Raw genomic sequence first — 19,032 nt, forward strand, 5'->3', positions numbered from 1 at the left:
GAGAAAACAAATGTGCAGAGACAACCATAAATAAGCCATTCACAGGTTAACATATACTGTATTTTTTATTGTGCAATTCCCAAAAAACATGCTGTCTTTGTTAGATTTCCATGAACCTATAGCCATCTGTTGTCATTAACTATTTTGAGATAATCCGGCTTTCTCAAAATCAGAATGTCATGTTCTTGGATTTCTTTGAAATAAACATAGGTGACATTGTGTAAAAGTTACTGAGAGCACAATGATTTATGGTTGAAAAGCTGGACAGTATTTAATTCTCAAATCAGCAGTGGAGTTAAAATAAATTTGTAATGGTCAATGGTGTGAGACACATGGCTGGAAGAGGCTAAGTAAACACAAATCATGTTTGGGCAGATGCAGTTGACTCTCAGCTGTGCATCTGGTTAGCCTTTAATGTCAGTCAGATGTTTTGAACATTCATAAGTTCCCTCAAAAGTAATGTTTTCTTGCTTGCAGGGAGTGTTTTTTGCCAGTTGGAAGGACCCAATTGGAGAGATGTTTACTTGTCGTCATCAATCTCAAGTGGCTGTCCAAAAATGTTAAAGCTAAATCCTTCTACTTTACACAAGACTAGTGAGGCCATCACTGCAGTAAAGGCAACAAAGGAAGATGGTAGCATACTATTTTAAACCAAATGCTAACAACAAACCTTCATCCAACCAGCCAGGTCATCAAACTCATCCAGTTTCAGGAAAGAATTCTTAAGCCTTGCAATTGGGCCATCTGTGTCTAGGATTCGACACACTTTCAGAGCAGGGTGCCCCAGGAACCAAAGCCACACGTTTCTGCTAAAGTAGTGCAAAAGAACCGAAGAAGTGGTGCTTGCGCAGGTATTAGGTTTAAGTCGGATACAAAAACATGTGCACTCTATTTATAATTTTATGGAGTAGTAATATCAGCGCAAACAGTTCGTTAAAACAAACCAATGATTGTCTTCAAGAAGGTAGCGTTGATGGACCCAAAGAACCATAATCAATTTAACTCCCCTACCATAAACTCACCTGCTTTGATATTTCAAATAATCATGATCACTTTCATCATGGCCCACGTCACATTCTTCCCCCTCTTCTACGATACGGTTTCCACAAATGGGCTGCTCACTAACTGACAAGACAAAACAGGTACATCTTCAGTCCGAAAGTTTACCTCAGCAATGGAGATAAGGCTCATTGTAGGAGAGATGTAGGACTGAGTTAATGTTAATTAGTATATCTATCTCATCCCAGAATCTGTTCAGGCGTCTTACCTACAAAGCATTTGTCTTTATTGATGTTCAATATGTGACTCATGCACCGCAGGCTACAGGGGGAGAACTTGTCGCTGTTCTCCTCGATCTTGTATGAGGCTTGAGGGAACATGAAAAACTTGCCTTTGCCACAGGAGATCTCCAGGCCTCGAGAGTCAGAACCCTCATCATGCTGCCACAGAATATATGATGCATGAAGCAAAATATAGATCGGGAGTCTCAGACTAAAATTATCTGGGGGCTACTAGTTATTTGGTGTTTTCCCTTGGGGACCAATTAGACAGTTGCAACAACAATTGTACAAGCATTTATTTTTAATACTATAAAGTTATTGGCTCAATTAATACAAGTTATTTACTTGCTGCCGTTAATTAATTTCTATATTACCACGTCTAGGAAGTAGTACCAGGTACAGTATACAAATTATACACTAGTGTTGTGTTGCTTTTCATTCACAAAAATTCTGCAGCACATTAAAGCCTCCAGAAGTGAAATGAGATAAGTGGGCCAAAGGTCACTGGCTCCTTTCCCAGGCCTCCCCATAAAACACAGGTGATGTGGATTCATCTGATCTGCTAGACATCCAAAATTCAGTCTGGAAACAATGAGCCATGCTTGTCAGCCCTCCGCTGTCAAATGTGACTTAACATGTAATGAGGAGGTGGACAGAGCAGAACTAATCTGCCAAAGAGCTCTAGGAAGTGTGAAGAGCTTGGCTGCTACAGCTGGAAAAGGTCACCAATCACTAAAAGGTATCTGTGTTCTATAGTTTGACATACTATGCTAATCTAGCGTGCAATCAAACAAAAACAAGCTAGTATTTGGCAACAGTGTAGCAGCATGCATTTTCTAAACAAATGACGCTAGTCAAGATTTCATCCATATTTGTTTTGCAAACCCAGTGTTAATCATTCATGCATGTGTCAGTTGTTGGCTTTAACAATATTAATTAAAAACGACAGGTTTGTATGTGAATGGCCTAAGAGTTACAGGGGCTCCAAGACTATGGCCCAATTCATGGGCTAAGGTTAGATGCATATGTTTGGGAGAAAGGTGGTTGTCATAGTTCTGAAGAGTGATTAGACCTGTGTTATGGCTTCAAACTAACACACTAAAACACATCAAGTCACAATAATTAACATTTTCTTTTAATATTGAACAAAGATTAAATTGATTCAGGATATTTCTTGAGTTTAAATTCATATTTTAATACAACAAACTCTACGTTAGCTCCCTTGACTATAGGTTCAGGGTAAAGGTACCATGTCTCCGGGAAATGGATGTGTCAGTTGGCCAAACTATCTCATGTTATGGTTTACATACTGTAGAGAGGAACCCCTAGCCCCTAACCCCCTAAGAACCCCTAGCAGAGTGTCTTTTTTATATGAGCTCCCTTGGGTTTCAAGCTCATATAAAGCCAACAGACAATTTTACTGCTGATCATAAATAGCTGGTCTTTTTCGCACAGCACTAGCCAATTACATCATTGCTGACTAAAGTCTACCAATGGGTGGTAAGAAGGGTCAGACTTGTAGTTGGTCAAGATCAGCCTGTCCATCAAAGTCAAAAGTCCTGGATAGTTTTAAACCAGGCTGTGAACTTTTAGTCCGTCAAAATCAAAAGTCAGGCTCATGGCTCCTCAGATGTTGTGAGATTTGTGTTCAGACCCAGAACATCAATAACTCATTCACGTTTTTTTATACCTTTCTGTGGGAAATTTACAAGAACCATACACTGAAGTTGGATAAACTGACTCACGTAAAACATATGTGAACTGTGGGTTTATAGAGGTTTTATGGTCATCATCTGTCTCTTATTTATGGCTCTCATTATCACATGAGGAATCTTCATTTTTGGAATTGCTGAGTCATTTTTCACTGTGGTTCAAATAATCATAAACACGGGAAGTTTCAAATGCAAATGTCTAAAAATTCCTAATGGCAGCTAAGAAATATTCTGTGCTTTGAAATTTTAAGGTTTTGCAGACCATGTCTAACTGCCAGTATTGCTATTGGAAGGACAATGGTGTTGTCCTGACAAACACATTAAAATAACTATGTGAGCTATATTCAATTAGACAATGGAATATTAATGCATTACATGGCAGAGCTTACTCATTCATACTGACTAGGAAGAGAGCCAAATTAAATGAAGGTGAACCATTTACTCTGGTGTACTCTAGGTCAGAGGCATCTTTACAGAACGATGAGCTCTTTCAACAATGTGCAAGGTGGCCAGGATGGTGCCTCAGGGACATCATTGCCTTTCACAGTTGCTATATCAGGCTCTTTTTCCACTAGACCTGCATGGAGCCATTTTTGTCACAAGGTTTTTAGGACATGAGGCTGTTGATTTGCACCACAACACAGTCATTTGAGAGCAGCCATCATGACTGTTCAAAATAATAAGTAAAAGTTAAAAAACAACCACAATAGTGAAGATTAAGGAAATATTTAAGAGCTGGGAAAGTAAACACAACCTAACACTAGAGGAATATTTTTAGACCAAAGCTTACATAAGGGTTTATTGTGCCAGGCCAATAGAGTGGTTAAATAATGATATATTATACGATTTTTCCATGGGTTTTAAAAAACAAAAATAAATCAAAAATATCTCTGTCCAACAAAAGTTTGATTCTTTTTTTGGTTTTGTTTTGTCCAATAAAAGGTTCGTCAAATTTAGCTTATGTGTTTCGCTAATGTGACCTCACCATTGCAAGCTCTTTTCATCATGATTAATCCTCAGAAATGAACAAAAATTTTATGAAATTTGAAATCTAAATACAATTGCCAGAAGTAAAAAGCTAAGTGTAGGATATAAACAAACTACACCAGTCACATGACTTCAATGTCACCATCATTAAGCTTTCGACAGTTTTTTCACTCTTCATTTAAACAACATTTTACGTGAAAGTTTGCGTTAGAATTGTTTGCAAGATCGCAATCATAAACACAATGCTGTAAAACGGACTAGTGAGTACGATGTTTAATGTCCCAAACAACCTCTATATTAGCCATTCAACCACTTGTTAGCAACCACCTTTTTCAAGACAAGTAAAAGCTTTAAAAACATAACACTACTGTATTTTATGTCTTAGAACAAAATATGAAAATATTACGAGATTGTGCTAATCCTTATTTCAGGCATTTAATGGCATGTGGTCTAAATAATAATGCACTGAAATATTACAACCACCACCATCCTATCAAAAACTGACCGCTCTACAATGCCCCAAGCTGCTAAAGCAGGATAGTGTGTTATGTTGTGTAAGTACGATTGACAGAAAGCCCCCACAATCCCTTCAGCCCACCCCATCATGGAATAAATGAGTGACAACAAGCCCAGTCAAAATAAGGCCAGAAGACTTTGGGCTGTTGTAGGACGTACAGTTTGGCCCTGGAAAGTTTAATCAAGACATCTGCAAGATGTTAGTGTTAGCATCCATCAAGTTTCTTGACATGTTTGGGTGCTAAAGCACTAAAAATCACAAAGATATTGCTGCTTTTATGCTTGTCCGAAAAATTCCTGAATTAACAAGATTTAAGAATTAATAAGGCCCATCCCACATGGAACTGAACGCAACTTTATACTGGATTTGCATGGTAATCAAATGCTAATGCGCATGAAGGAATCCATGTGCCTCTAATGAAATCTCCCCACGTGAGGGTTTCGCCATGGAGGCAAATGCGGAAAAAGGAATGCGGTTGTCCCAGTTTTTGTGGTGGGGGCAGAGGTCTAATATGCATAGCTCTCTGGTCACATGTCACCATTGCTCTGGACTCACACCCCCTTTCCCAGCCAAACACTGCAGGTGCTGCGGTCAATCCTATGGCACCATTCTAGGATCTCAGCTGGTGGCCTGCACCTCCAACTGCAACAATAATCAAAACAATGACTGCTCAGTTTACTGGCCATATGAGATCCCAGTGACATTCAGATACTGTAACCAAATTGAGGATAGTGTACATTAACAAAGCACTACCTCTGTCAAAACTGACAGATCTGAGAGTCGTTGTGGGTCAAAATGTAAGGAATGTGTTGTTAGATGAGTGAATTTCCCTGTAAAAAAGACCAGCACTGGATCAGTGGAATGATGGTTTGCTCGGTTGGATTGCCCATATGCAAGGTCTTCTTGCTTATGTTGGGACTGTAATGTTATGTCCCTTTTGTTCTATTTCTGTGTTTTCTTTTGTTTTGGGATGTGTTTGTGTCTCTGTCCAGGAAGAAGAAGACTCTTAGCTGCCTATAAAAGCCTCCTTAGTCACTTCCTGCATTATCCTTGTGCTCACTTGCTGTGTTTGCTCTGCCTGACCCTGATAGTTAGTTACAGGCATGTTAGAAAGACTGAGAGTATCTTTGTGTGTTCTTTTGAGTGTTTGCCTGTGAGAAATTGTTTGTTAGTTAGCCCACTCATTCGTAATACCGACCACCGCATGTTCTTTGACCTTGATTCTGGATTGCCCCTGTTTGGATCTGTTTGCTCACCTTTGTAAATAATTGTACATAACGGTCTGGGGAAGAAGGGAGACCGAAGCCATTTTTGTTGGAACCTTTTATTGATTGTTTTTGGATAGGGAGGTAGGGAGGATTTTCTCTTCTCTTCTCTCCTCTCCTCTCCTCTCCTCTCCTCTCCTCTCCTCTCCTGTAAACGAGGGTAGTTAGAGGTATATGAACTAGTTTGTTTTGTTTTTATTTTGGCCTTGTCAGCTCCCGAAGCTAAAATTCCCCAGTTGTACTGTAAAACCATTGTACTCTTTCATGTTGCACCCTTACCCTAGATGGGGTGTAACATGAAATTTAGCCTCTCTTGGGGTATGATTCTCGCTTCTAGGGGTATGGTGTGGGGAAGTCATGGCCAAATGGTAAGAGAGTAAGACTCGTAACCAAAAGGTTGTCTCGTACCAGCAGGGATTGTGGGTGGAGGGAGTGAATGTACAGTGCTCTCTCCCACCTTCATGAATACCATGAGGTGCCCTTGAGCAAGGCACTGAACCCCCAACTGCTCCCCAGTTTACTAAAAAATAAATAAAAATAAATAAATAAATAAAATTACTTCCTTTACTCACTATCCAAAAACAATCAATAAAAGGTTCCAACAAAAATGGTGTTGGTCTCCCTACTTCCCTTGCAGAAAGTGATGAAAGAGGCTTTTTTAAGCAGTTGTCGTGGTGTCCCCAGTGGGCTTCCTAACTAACTTTCTTAACCAGCAAGAGTTTCATCTGTTTGACTGCATGACTATGTTAGCCCTACAACTCGAACAGTATGAACTATAAAAATCCATGCTGGTCTAAGCTGGTCTTTTCAGCCAGGTAGAAAAATTAATTGATCAATAAAGGCAGGAGAGGTCCCATTTATAACATTCAGGATATTGCAGATGTCCAGATTAAAAGGGAGTGACGGGTAAGGTCATGTCCTGTCATGCAGAGGAAGTTGCTAATGCAGAATGCAGCATTTATTGTGTCGCAGAGAGGAATGTTAATTATGAAGTCAGCTTTGTGGCAGTACAACAAACAATGTATCAACAACACGTTTATTGCTTTGGTAAAAAAATAAAATAAAATAAAAAATAAAAAACAAGGAAATGCAGTAGAGTGTATTTCCTAATTTAATAATAATATCAGTTTAGCGATATCAAACAATTTTATCAAAATAAAGTTCTTTTATTTTGTCCAGCACTTTCAAAAAATAAAAGGAATTGTTTAATTTGATTAAATTTTTAACAATTAAATTATTTTTTATGTTTTATGCCTTCATTTGATTACCACAGTTTTTGATAATAAATTTGTATTAAGTCATAAATCCAGAAACATTCTAACAAATAATACAGACTTTGATACAATTAAAAATTAAAATATATATTATTTCAGTTAATAGTACTGAAATATAATTTAACCATTTAAACAGAATCTAAACGTCCTTGCATTATACTGTATTCTGGTTTACTCATGCAATTACTCTAAGTCATTGTTTCTTATTAGTTTTGCAGTTTCTTATTAGCAAACTTTTCCATTTATATTTCATAAAACTCTCATTAAACTTCCAGGAATGTTGTTTCTCTGAACTTTACATGAGAGCACATTCTTTCCTAAAAGTACTTCCCAAAGACCATCACTCCACACCCAGACCCCCACCATCCGCACTGCAATTTTTCAATAGGGTGTCTAGGGTTTGAGTGATCTTATCAGATAGCTTTGCTTCAATATCATGTTGCGTCAAGGACAGAGGTCACATACCAAAGGTCTATATGGTGCATAAGCACAGTCACCCACCACTAAGTATAATAATATTTTTCCATGTGACATTTGTTGTGGCCGTCATTGAGGCGGCTTGTGTTGTGATCCATATAGAGTGGATGGGCTGAAATTTTACCTGGTTCTCCTTCCCAGGCCAGACCAAGAACCCCGCTGAAGTCTCTGTTGGTCAGGAGTTAAGATAGGCAGTAGTCTCTCCAGTTCATCTCGGAAAACAGACTCAACGGCTTCTCAGGCCCAATGTGAATCAAGAGTCAATAAATACCTAAAACAATTAACAGAAAAATATATAAATAAATGTTATTAAATTATTTGAATGACTACATACATACACACATTACATACCATACTCCTACCTACAAACAGGACAATAAAAAAGGGCAAAACTAAGTGTAACTATTTTGTTTAAACCCGACCAAAACAAGGACCTTACGGAGAGGAATTTCACTTTGAAGTTGACCAGCTCTATGCCGTCAAAGTCGGCTTTGTCATAAATGTCGTTTATTGCTCTCATGTAGGAGACAACCTGCGAAAAAAGTTGGTGCATTAAGGACTCATTTCACCATGTCCTCTTGACGCCTTATTAGACAGAATTAGTGATGAACTGTCAGACAGACAGATTAATTTTGCCATAGTAATCTTATCATATTATTTGATCAATTGAGACAATGTTCTTCAGAATTTCAGTTGCAACAGTGAATCCTCCAGCGAGTCTCTTGCCCCAGTCACTGTCAGTGGATTGAGGCACATTTTGCCCCAGCGGGAAGGAAAGCACTCTGGGGTAAGAGTGCCTGGTGAGGAATATGAGTGACAGTCTGAACTATGTTCTTTGAGCAGACCAAAACCAACATATTAACACACAGCACTGGGTGAATATGGTAATATGGAATAACACTCTGGCATGGCACACAGCCCGAGTACCTACACCCAATTACACAAACACTTCTGAATCTGAAAAAAAAAAAAAATATCACAACTCAAGATATTACAGTGTATATAAATTATGATTATATTTTATTCTAATTTAATATTTATATTTTTACATTTCCATCACAAATAAAAAAACATTTTTATTTATGTGTTTAGTTTATTTATATGAATATTAATTAATATATTATTAATATATATCTTAATTTATCTTTATTTATCTATCTTTTTGAAAGAAAAAAAGTATTTATTTTAAAGCAATTAATACTTTTACTGCATAAAATGTTAAAAAAAAAAGACTGTAAAGATATTTAATATGTTACAAAAGATTTCTATTTCAAATAAATGTCTTTTCTTTTTGAACTTTATATTCATCCAAAAATATTTAAAAAAAAAAAAAATTATCACCATTTCCACAAAAATATTAAGCAGCAAAATTGTTTTCAACATTGATAACAATAAGAAAATGTTTCTTGAACTTAAAATCAGCTTAGTAGCATGATTTCTGAAGGATCATGTGACACTGAAAATTGGAGTAATGATCTGCATCACAGGAATAAATTACATTTTAACAATTTAAAATAGTTTTAAGTGGTAATTTAGCAAAATTACTGTTAATATTACTGTATTTTTGATCAAATAAATGCAGCAAGAGACTTCATTTAAAAACATCATATCTTAAAGGTATTTTTTTTTTTTAAGTACTGATCATTTTTGCTGGGCACAAACAAAGGAACCAAATACAAAAGATTTATTAAAAAAAAAAATTTCCAGCTCAGAAACCAGTTAAACAAAAAAAGCAACAAAATAACAAAGACCCATTATCATTTAAAGGGGTGATTTTCAGTTATCATTTGGCAGAAACATTGCTTGTAAGAAACTTGTACATGATTGACTTTTAAGTGATTTGGTAGAACAATAAAAATCACCAGCTGTGGAGAGTAAAACAAAAACATTGCGTAACCATCAAAAATAATACACAGACAATGGGAACTACTTCTAAAGTAAAAGCTCAGGGCGGTCCAACCCCCACAACACACCAATCTGGAAAACTCGTCAGATAAAACATAACAAATGGTTACATTAACTTGTGGAAATCCTGTTTTTTTATTTTCAGCAAACAAAGATTGCATAACATTAAGGTGTACCAAAGTAGCTGTAAGGCCTTTGTTTCTCACAGTAAAGAACTTGGCTTTGGTCCACTGGTGACATACAACCGCACCATTTTGCAGAAGTCTCCAGTGGGATCAAGGAAGGAACATGCTGCGAATCCCACTTCGTGGAGACTCCAAACTGAAGGGGTGCAACAGGAAAAATATTGTGTGTATCAACCTTTTAGTATGGAGCCCCCAACACATAATACAAAAAAAAAAAAAATAAAAATAAAAATCGTGAAAAATATACAATTTCGTTCCCTATATCTATAACTTGATTTATAAATTGTGTGCACGATTTACTAATTTGTTCCCTCAATTTATAAATTGTGTGCACAATTTACTTATTTGTTCCCTCGATTTGCTAAATTGTGCACACAATTTATAAATCGAGAGAAAGAATTAGTAAATTGTGCGCACGATTTAGCAAATCGAGGGGACGAATTAGCAAGTTGAGGGAATGAAATAGTAATCGTGTGCATATTTAATTTAGTACATCGAGGGAACGAATAAGTCATTGAATGAATGGATCTTCTGAGTACTAGATCTCGGGAACTCACCTGAGCCACAACAGCTTCAACGCTTTCAAAGCGTTTGAAGAAGTGGTGGTCTGCATGGAGGTGCAGAAGACAGCTGGTTTTGGACTGGTTGACCTTCCACTTTGACCTGGACACTGGTATGTGGTGTGGGTCACAAGATGGAGAAGATTCCACAACCTTGAGAAGGCGTCAAGGGAGAGCTTGGGGAAAAGCTCACATCTGTTTTTTCAATGCTACCACCAAACAAGTGGAAGTGATGTGTTGTAGTAAATATGAACTTTAAATAGAATGCTTGCATGTTATCTGATTTAAAGACGCGGCAGGTTTTCCTTGCACTCCTTTTGGGTAAATGGCTTTAACCCAACCAGGACCTTCAAACAATAGATAGATTGGACAGATAGAACTCTTTCCCATGCAGTAGATCGCCTCCTAAAAAAGGACAAGGTGGTAGGGCAAAACAATTATTGAGTGACATTGCGGAGCGTTGATGTAATGTCAGCCACTTCCATGTGTGATCTTCTAAAAAGCTCTGAACATCTTATTTCTAAATTATTTCCACATTAAGTGTACATTTTAAAGAAATTATTTGGGTTTGTAAAAAACACTGTAGAGGACAAAACTGGAAATGAGGTGAAGTCATGTCTGACCCTTTGGTGGTTTTGGACAAGATGCTTCAGCCATTCGGCACCACAGAAACCAACATGACCATATTTCAAGGGAGTACTGTCTGTGGAAAAAGCATATATATAAAAAGAAAAAAAAAGGTTATAATATGGGAGTCAACTAATATGGACATGTAAACAAGGGAGAAAATGCTGTAAGTAACAGTGTTGTTAATGTTAACTTAAACTAAACTATATTTAAAAAATCACTTTCATTTACTATAATAAAGCTGAAATAAGATAAAATAAAAATAAAAATAGAATAAAAACCTAAACTTAAATGAAAATTTTAAATGTTCCCTAAGCAACTAACTGAAAGTTTTTTTTTTTTTTTACTTTTAGTAAAATTACTAAAATAAGAGATGACAAAAGCAAAATACTTAAACTTAAATTACACTAAATTACATTGAAAATAAGAAGCTAATTTAAAATGTTAATAGATACTATAATAGTAAATGTATAATTAAAAATAAATAAGTAAAAATAAACCGGTAATCAGATTAATGCTTTGATGAGAAAAGGGAGCATCCAAATAAGTTTTAGTGAACTTTTAATGGTTTCTTTGGCCATCCTGAAGTTTATTTATATATATATATATTTATATATTTATATATTTATATATTTATATTAAACAGAGCAAATGTGTAAATCTCTCACGGAACGTAAGATTTATGTAAGAATGGTTTTATGAACCATTTGCACAATAAAAATCATTCTGTTTGTGGCTCATGAATGAGGCCAAATCTTATTAATGTCCACAGACATTCTGACAAAGAAAGATTGGACCCCTTTATAGTCTTGAAATTATGAATTCATTGAAAAACAGACATGCTTCCTCAAGTGGGACTTTGGCGATTGTATCTTTTCTGAAAAACCTCATTGTAACATCATTTCTAACTGTGCTAAACTAGACTTGACTCTTACTTATGCCTTTATAACTTTATGTTATTTTATTTCTCTTGTTAGCCTGAATTTAACTTATTTTTATCAGTCTTAATTTTAAAGGGAAAAAAATTACACTTTCTGTAAACCTTGCAAAAGTCACTGCTACAATGCAGAAAGTGTTGTGGGTGGTTGTAAAAGTGCTGCTAAGGTGGTTTTAGTGTATTGCTGGTTGTTAGGGTGTACTTGGTGATTGCCAAGTGGCCCAAGTCAAAACTGCCCACATTTTTTAAAATAAAGGTTCTTCGTAGGTATTCATGGTTCCATGAAGAACCTTTACATTACACAGAAGGTTCTTTATAGTGGAAAAAAGGTTAAGTTATTAAAATGTTCTATACACTAAGAAGACAATGGTTCTTTTGAGAACCTTCTGCTGAAAGGTACTTTGGGGAACCAAAAATGGTTCTTCTAGTGCATCACAGCAAGAACAACCCCCTTTTGGAGCCTTTACTTTTAAGAGTGCAATCCAAATCTACCCTACAATATAAAAGTCATATACGTAATGGGATTGTTTTTTTTTTGTTTTGTTTTTTTTTTGGCCATTTTATCATCCACCAGAAAGAAAAAAGACTGAAAACCTAGAAATATAAAATCAAACAGGTGTACAATATGGGTCATTTAGGACGTTCGGGCATTAAGGCTGTTCACACCATGGATGATAACTAAAACTATGGTTATAATAATTGTTCCATGGAAGTCTACACCAAAACTATAACTATAACAACACAGGGGAACATTATCAATGTAATCACTTTCAGAATAATTTTTTTTTCAGCTGATGAACAAAAACATTGACAGGCAAAGAGAATCCACCTGATTCTGAGCTTGAGGATTTACAGAACGTTATAGTGCGTTGGTGTTAATATAGTTAATGTTAGGGTGATCAAACATGCCATTTTCCCAGGACACGTCCTGACCAGGATTTCTATATTGCCTAAAATATCCACGTTTTGGCTTTGTTTGCGCTGTGCAGACCAATTGTTGTATGACAAATTACCGTGAGAGCTCTAGAGAGCAGACGGCTTCTTGTGCTTTTGAATCGCTCTCACGGTACTTTGATGTCATAGTTATCGCTCTTGGCTTTAATCCCAAGTATTAGCAATAGTAATTGTTGGCACAAAGTCTAAATCTCACACACCACAAGTAATATTATATTATATTTAAAGTCTTTAAAATCTGACACTGAAATTTGAAGCTTCTTCATAGTTACACTTTTGTTGTTAAAAAAATTCACTTCAAAACCTTCAAAGGCTCCTACAAAAGTCGCAGTGTGTTCTAAAGCCTTTCAACAAATAAAACAATTGATTATGTTGTTTTATTATGATTCTTAAAGAATAACTTTAAAATATTCTCATGGAAACTTCAATCAACTACTAAAAACAGCTTGCACTGATTGTTTGTGATAGCGGTGCATCGTGAGCCCAACCAGACATAACATAGCTGGGTTATGTAGACGCTATGACCTTAAAACTCAGACTTCAATGAGAAGGTTTTACATTATGAATCCATATACAGGAAGGTCACAAGAATGACACAAATCAGATTAAACATTAATTTCAGGCAAAAAAAACAAGCTCATGTAAAGTCAGGTGGTTGACATCCATAGCAGCCTGGTTAAGTTTTACCTACACTGCAAAATCAATGACTGGGAATTTAGCTGGGAATAAATGTCAAGTTGACTCTAAATAGAGAAGCGAAGTGATCGAATCACACCATCCGGGTATGCAAGAATCAACCAATTCGAATTCTTCACTGTAAATTAAGTGGACAGCAAGGTCCACCACTGGTTTCAGATCATTCTTTGTTTCAAAATAAAGAGGTAGCTGAGTCGTTCCTGGACCAGTGAGTTTGAGTAGAGAGAAATGGAGCAAGTGAGAAAAAAGGGTAAATGTGGGCATTGACCCACTGATGGAATTACTTACAGACTTTGGCTTCATCCTGCGTGCATCTCTTTCAAGTAGTTGTGCATGTGGAGACCAGGGCAGAAAGGTTTCAGGAGTTGTTGGAGGAAAAATAGGCACACCAGAGGGGAGCGGAAATTAAAATGAATGTTTATCCAAGAACATTTGCAGAATCAAAGACTAACCTGCAACAGATCTTGTATTTTTTGTAAATCCAACCAGCACCAATTTATTAAATTACATTTACTTCACTTGAATCAGTGCAATTATTAGTTCCTTGGAAATTAAACCCAAGACTTTGGTGTTGCTAGCATTGAGATATGACAATGAATTGATGATGAAATTAAAAATTTGCTAAACTGTGCTGTTTCTGTGTTCGTATCTATGTTTTTCATGCGGTCGACTCTAATTGGTTGTTTCCTTTACCCAGCCAGCTGCAATGAAACCTAATCAAAGGTCCTGGTCCTCTTCCTGTTAGTTTTAACAATGAAACCTAATCAAAGGTCCTGGTCCTCTTCCTGTTAGTTTTAACTTCCAGATGTCGGACAAACCATGGCATTGTCCAAAAATGAGATGAGTATAAATAACAGATCTGATTCGTACAATCAGCTTTAGTCAAGCGACTCAAACAGGAAATCCGTTACTAAAAATTGCTGCAAATTATTATACTGTAAAAACACAACTACATATACACACAAACACAGAGAACATGAGGATAATCGTGTTTAACATTAAAAAATATATATTTTAATAATTGTTGCTGTAAAACTACATTGTTTGATTTTTCACCATAAATTTTATGGTAGTTTATATTTTTACATTTGAGTACAAATTACAAAACTGGATGAGATTACATGTATTATCCAAATAAATCTTATATAATTTTTCACCATATGGTATGAGAAGTTACAGTTAATTAATATTAAGCATTTATAAGTGCAGGGTTTTTTTTAGATTACAGCAGTGCAACAGTGATTCATCATATATATATATACACACACACACATACATACATTAATAAACAGCCTCTGCATTCATGGGAAATACTCTACAGTAACCTTGAAACCACATGGAAATGGTGTGACTTCAATCACAAGATCACATGACCACCAATATCCAAAGACTATACATACACTTGTCTCTCTGCCAATGTTTACCTCCTGCTATACAAAGACAGGAAAACGTGACTTTTTATGACCCCAGCGAAAGAGGTGCACAGAAACAAATGTAAATCCCAGAAATAACATCAAAACAGTTCAGGATACAAAAGTCTGAGACCACTAGTCAAAATGCACTATATATTAAATATTGAGCATCTTGAGATTCATTTGAAGCAAATCCGAACTTTTGTACAAAAGAGTTTGCATGCTTAATGCCAAAAACTTCCTTAAAAGAGACAAAGTTATCATATTTTTAATGTGGCCTTAGAATATATATCCATTACACACTGAGAATATCTCATACTGTTGCTTACAGTACATGACAGATATCTTTAATCCTCTATAGACTGGCCACTTAAAGCAATAATTTCCATGTCAGTTGACAAAGAAAAAGATTATCAGGATTTAAAAAATGGCTTGGCTGAATAGTAAATGCATTATGGTCATTATCAACCTTCTCTATCACATTCATCATTGTAGTTTGTGGTATAAATAGACTCATTTGTGATATTTATAGTATTTCTATCAATTGAACACTCAATATAATGTAAACACATGTGGTTCTCCTGCATGCAACTTCTACACTTATTTACAGGGAAATCAACTGCATAAATAAATAAATAAATAAATAAATATCCCACACAGTTCAATGCTATTGCCATTTTCAAAACAGTTTTGTTAGTTTTAACTTATTTTCCAATAAAAATGGCAAAAAGCGTGCAAATGAGATCATACAAATTCATATGATTAGGCTAGAGGTGGAGCTTAATCTTTTTCTTTTTTTTTCTCTAAAAATAGTATGCTTCAGTACAAATCACATCATGCAAGTCATAGGAAATAGCAAACTTGTAAAATACATCTCAGTAGATCTTGTTGGAAGAGTCTTATTATATTGAACTGTTCTGCTTGCAACATCATCATTAAATTTATCTCGTTTTATGGAATTTTTTTAGTCTTCACTGGAAAATGACAAAAATACTGATTTTTGAAAGTAAACACAGAAGAAAGGACATGAGAATGTATGGTTGGGACTAAATCACAGCCTTAACTCAGTGAAGAAAGAAATACATTATGATCACTTGACACTTACCCACATCATCCTTGTGATAAATAATGGAATGGTGGTCAGTGTTGGAGGTGGTGTATCTGTCAGTGGGCTCGACATAAAACGTCCCATTGGCTGTTGTAATGGAGCCCTCAAACTGACCCTCAAGAACAGACCCTTAACATGAGGATTCTCTCTCATCTTTGAGACAAAAAACAGTTTCATCTTAGTAAAATTAATTATAAATAAGAATTTTGTGGCATCCAAAACACTTAAATCCCCAGTTTTACAGACCAGGCTTAAGCCTAGTCTCAGACTAAAATATAAGTCTGAGCTGTTTCAAGTGAAAGAAACCTGCACTGATTGATCTTAAAATATGTCAGTGTCCTTGTTTTGTCTCAAGATGCACACCACGTCTAAGGCATATTTATAAAAATTACTTAAATGTATTAAACTTAATTGAACTATGGCGTAATCCTGATTTGGTCTAAGCCCTGACTATGAAACCACGCCAATGTGTTTCAAAAAATGTCCTACCTTTTACTACTCCTGAGTATATGTGAGTATATGAGTATATGAGTTTCATCTTCTGACTGGATCTTGAAATCTTCTGTGAACATCTGGCTTTTTTTATTATTATTATTATTATTATATATCAAATGAAAATTATTTTGCTTTTAATAGTAGTAGCATACCTCTCCTCCACAAGTCAATTTAAGGCATAAATCATGGCTGTAGCACAAATGGTGCAGGTCAAACTACACACCAAAACAAAATACTTTGGGGTTTGTTCATGTTAAAGCCATCTTAATTTTGCCTTAATTGTCTTTTTGTCCCTATCCCTAATCTTAAGTATTAACAACAATAGTGTTGCTTCCCTTATCAAGACCACTAATTATGATTAAAGTTTTCTTTTAGCTGATTAAGAAAGAATGTCTTATTTTGCTGCAGGCAAACTGAGGCAAGCAGGCCAATGGAAGGGGCCAAAAAACTTCAATAATCCAGACAAAATGTCCTTTCATTTACCTCAGATAAACCCACCACCTGCAAGAGAAAAGCATGAAGGCATCTCTCTTACCTGTAAAATGTCCTCTAGATAAAATATAAATTAGCAGATAAATCTTGGAAGCCCTCAAAAAAAAAATGTGGCTACCATGTCTTCTTAGCTCAAAAGGTGCTTGAGGGATGTTTCTGCTTTTGATGCATGAACCACACTAACTAGGCATATACAGACTTACTAACACAATTTGAATCCAGTTGCTAAAGTATAATGGGAATTTTCAAAAGGTTTTACTCAGGGAAACATGAGAAATGCCAATGACATGTTCTAAGCAAAAGGGTCCCCCACATTCATGTTCTTCCAAGGCTTTAAAGAGGATTTTTTTTTTTTTTTTTTTTTTTTTTGGGAAACTTCCAGAATCTCAGTCAACTGAATGGGAGAACAGAAATTCTCATGGGTGTGTGGTACAGTAATTGAATTTCCAGCCTTACTTAGGTTCCACTCCAAATGGCTTTGTCTACATGTCAGTGTATTTTCAGAGTAGAACATGTGCCAATTCAAACAGCCGAACAATGTTCAGATCTGAAACAATGGACAATATCATTAGGACTGAAGGCAACCAGCAATTCTTGGATAAAAGTGCAGACGGGATTGTAAGGAGCATTAAGAACAATTTCTTGACACATTTCCACAGCATGATACATAATGAAAGTTTTATGGCCTCCAGGCTTTTCTAAGAATGAAAGTCTGACTCCACCTCCAAAACCTTCTGCCTGTATGTGATTGGCCACTGAAACACGACCTGATCTAAGTTAATGACATCATTCAAGATCCCCACTAAAAGAAATAATTTGAGACAGAGTTTACTTTAGGACACTCAAGAACTGAAACATCATACAATAACTTCTCCACCACCCAGAATATCATCTGTTACGAGTCCCTGGACTCAAACCAAAGGTTTCAGTGATTTTTATAGGGTTCATTGATATTTATCGATATTGTTGTTGCTATTGTAATTACTCTTTAACACTCAAACATTAGTGATGACCATTACGAATTCCTGCTCCCACCAAAAGTTGCACTGCAGTGATTTGTTTTGAACTATTAAACATCGCATAACACTACTACAGATCATTTCAAGCTACCAGTGCACACTCTCAAAAAAATGTAGGGTTGTTTCAATCCAACTTTGGGTCAAATATGGACTACACCAACTTTTGGGTTAAAAATTTTATATTTGACCCAAAGTTGGGATGCAGATGCTCAAAGTTGGGACAACGGTGCCCCCTAACTTATTAATAAAATTCTTAGGAACATCTGAACCATGAGGAACTACCAGAGTGATTCTAGATATACACTAAAATAAAATATTCAGGAAATGGATTCCTTTGCAATATGGGAACTTGAGGGTTATGATTAGAAACATTAGTGATCTAATACTCCAGTGTTTAGACTTCCACAAAATGCAACGGTTTGATCTTTTGACATTTAAAAGTCATGCAAAGAGTGCATTTATTTATAATGGTTTATTAAAAACCACAGTCCTCCTACGCCATGCTCTGAATAATCAAGATGTATTGAGCAATTGGCTGGTGGAAATGATGGTAATGCCATCTGTTTGCTCAGTTTAGTAACGCAATACATCTAGCACTCTAACCAAGACTACAGAGAGATGGCACATATTATTAAGCTGTGCTTGATAATGCAAATGTTCTTTTTACTAAATAGACCTCAAATAGGAAACTAACATATATAACTGTTAATATGTATCATCATTTTTCTGTAAATGTAAAAATATATATATATACTTGCATTCTCATAGCTCTGCCAGCACGCTTCAATTCCTCTAATAATGCTTAGACTAAGAGCGCCACCTAATGGCAACACGATACTAACATGTGCATCATAATTAAACAAGAGTACCTTTACCTAAAGAAAATTCCACAATAAATTTATTGAAACACGTCAAAAACAAGTGAACATCAAGTTCATGATGTCAAGGACAGGTTTCATTTTAGCAAAACATTCCTGAGCATTCACTAACAACAAAAATGACTAAAATCTAAAGATGTGGAATGGAGAAAAAAATATTGAAATAAAATCTCTTTACACGATGTAACCCAGTTTCTGTTCGTCTTTACACCATGAACAGAAAAAGTGGACTTAAAAAATACAATTACAAAG

The 19,032-nt window shown here is 35.8% G+C and overlaps 2 protein-coding genes and 1 pseudogene across 3 annotated transcripts in view; all 3 read right to left on the bottom strand.

Annotated features, from left to right (window-relative positions):
• Positions 1 to 19,032, bottom strand: part of LOC109047541 (protein phosphatase 1 regulatory subunit 29-like) — a 905,211-nt gene that overhangs the window by 324,980 nt on the left and 561,199 nt on the right. The window lies entirely within an intron of this gene.
• LOC109046565 (beta-1,3-N-acetylglucosaminyltransferase manic fringe) overlaps positions 1 to 19,032 on the bottom strand; it is a 788,629-nt gene that overhangs the window by 195,218 nt on the left and 574,379 nt on the right. The window lies entirely within an intron of this gene.
• LOC122134421 lies at positions 709 to 18,951 on the bottom strand (annotated as a pseudogene).

The sequence above is a fragment of the Cyprinus carpio genome, chromosome A22 (assembly GCF_018340385.1).
Source record: "Cyprinus carpio isolate SPL01 chromosome A22, ASM1834038v1, whole genome shotgun sequence".
Lineage (NCBI taxonomy): Eukaryota > Metazoa > Chordata > Actinopteri > Cypriniformes > Cyprinidae > Cyprinus > Cyprinus carpio.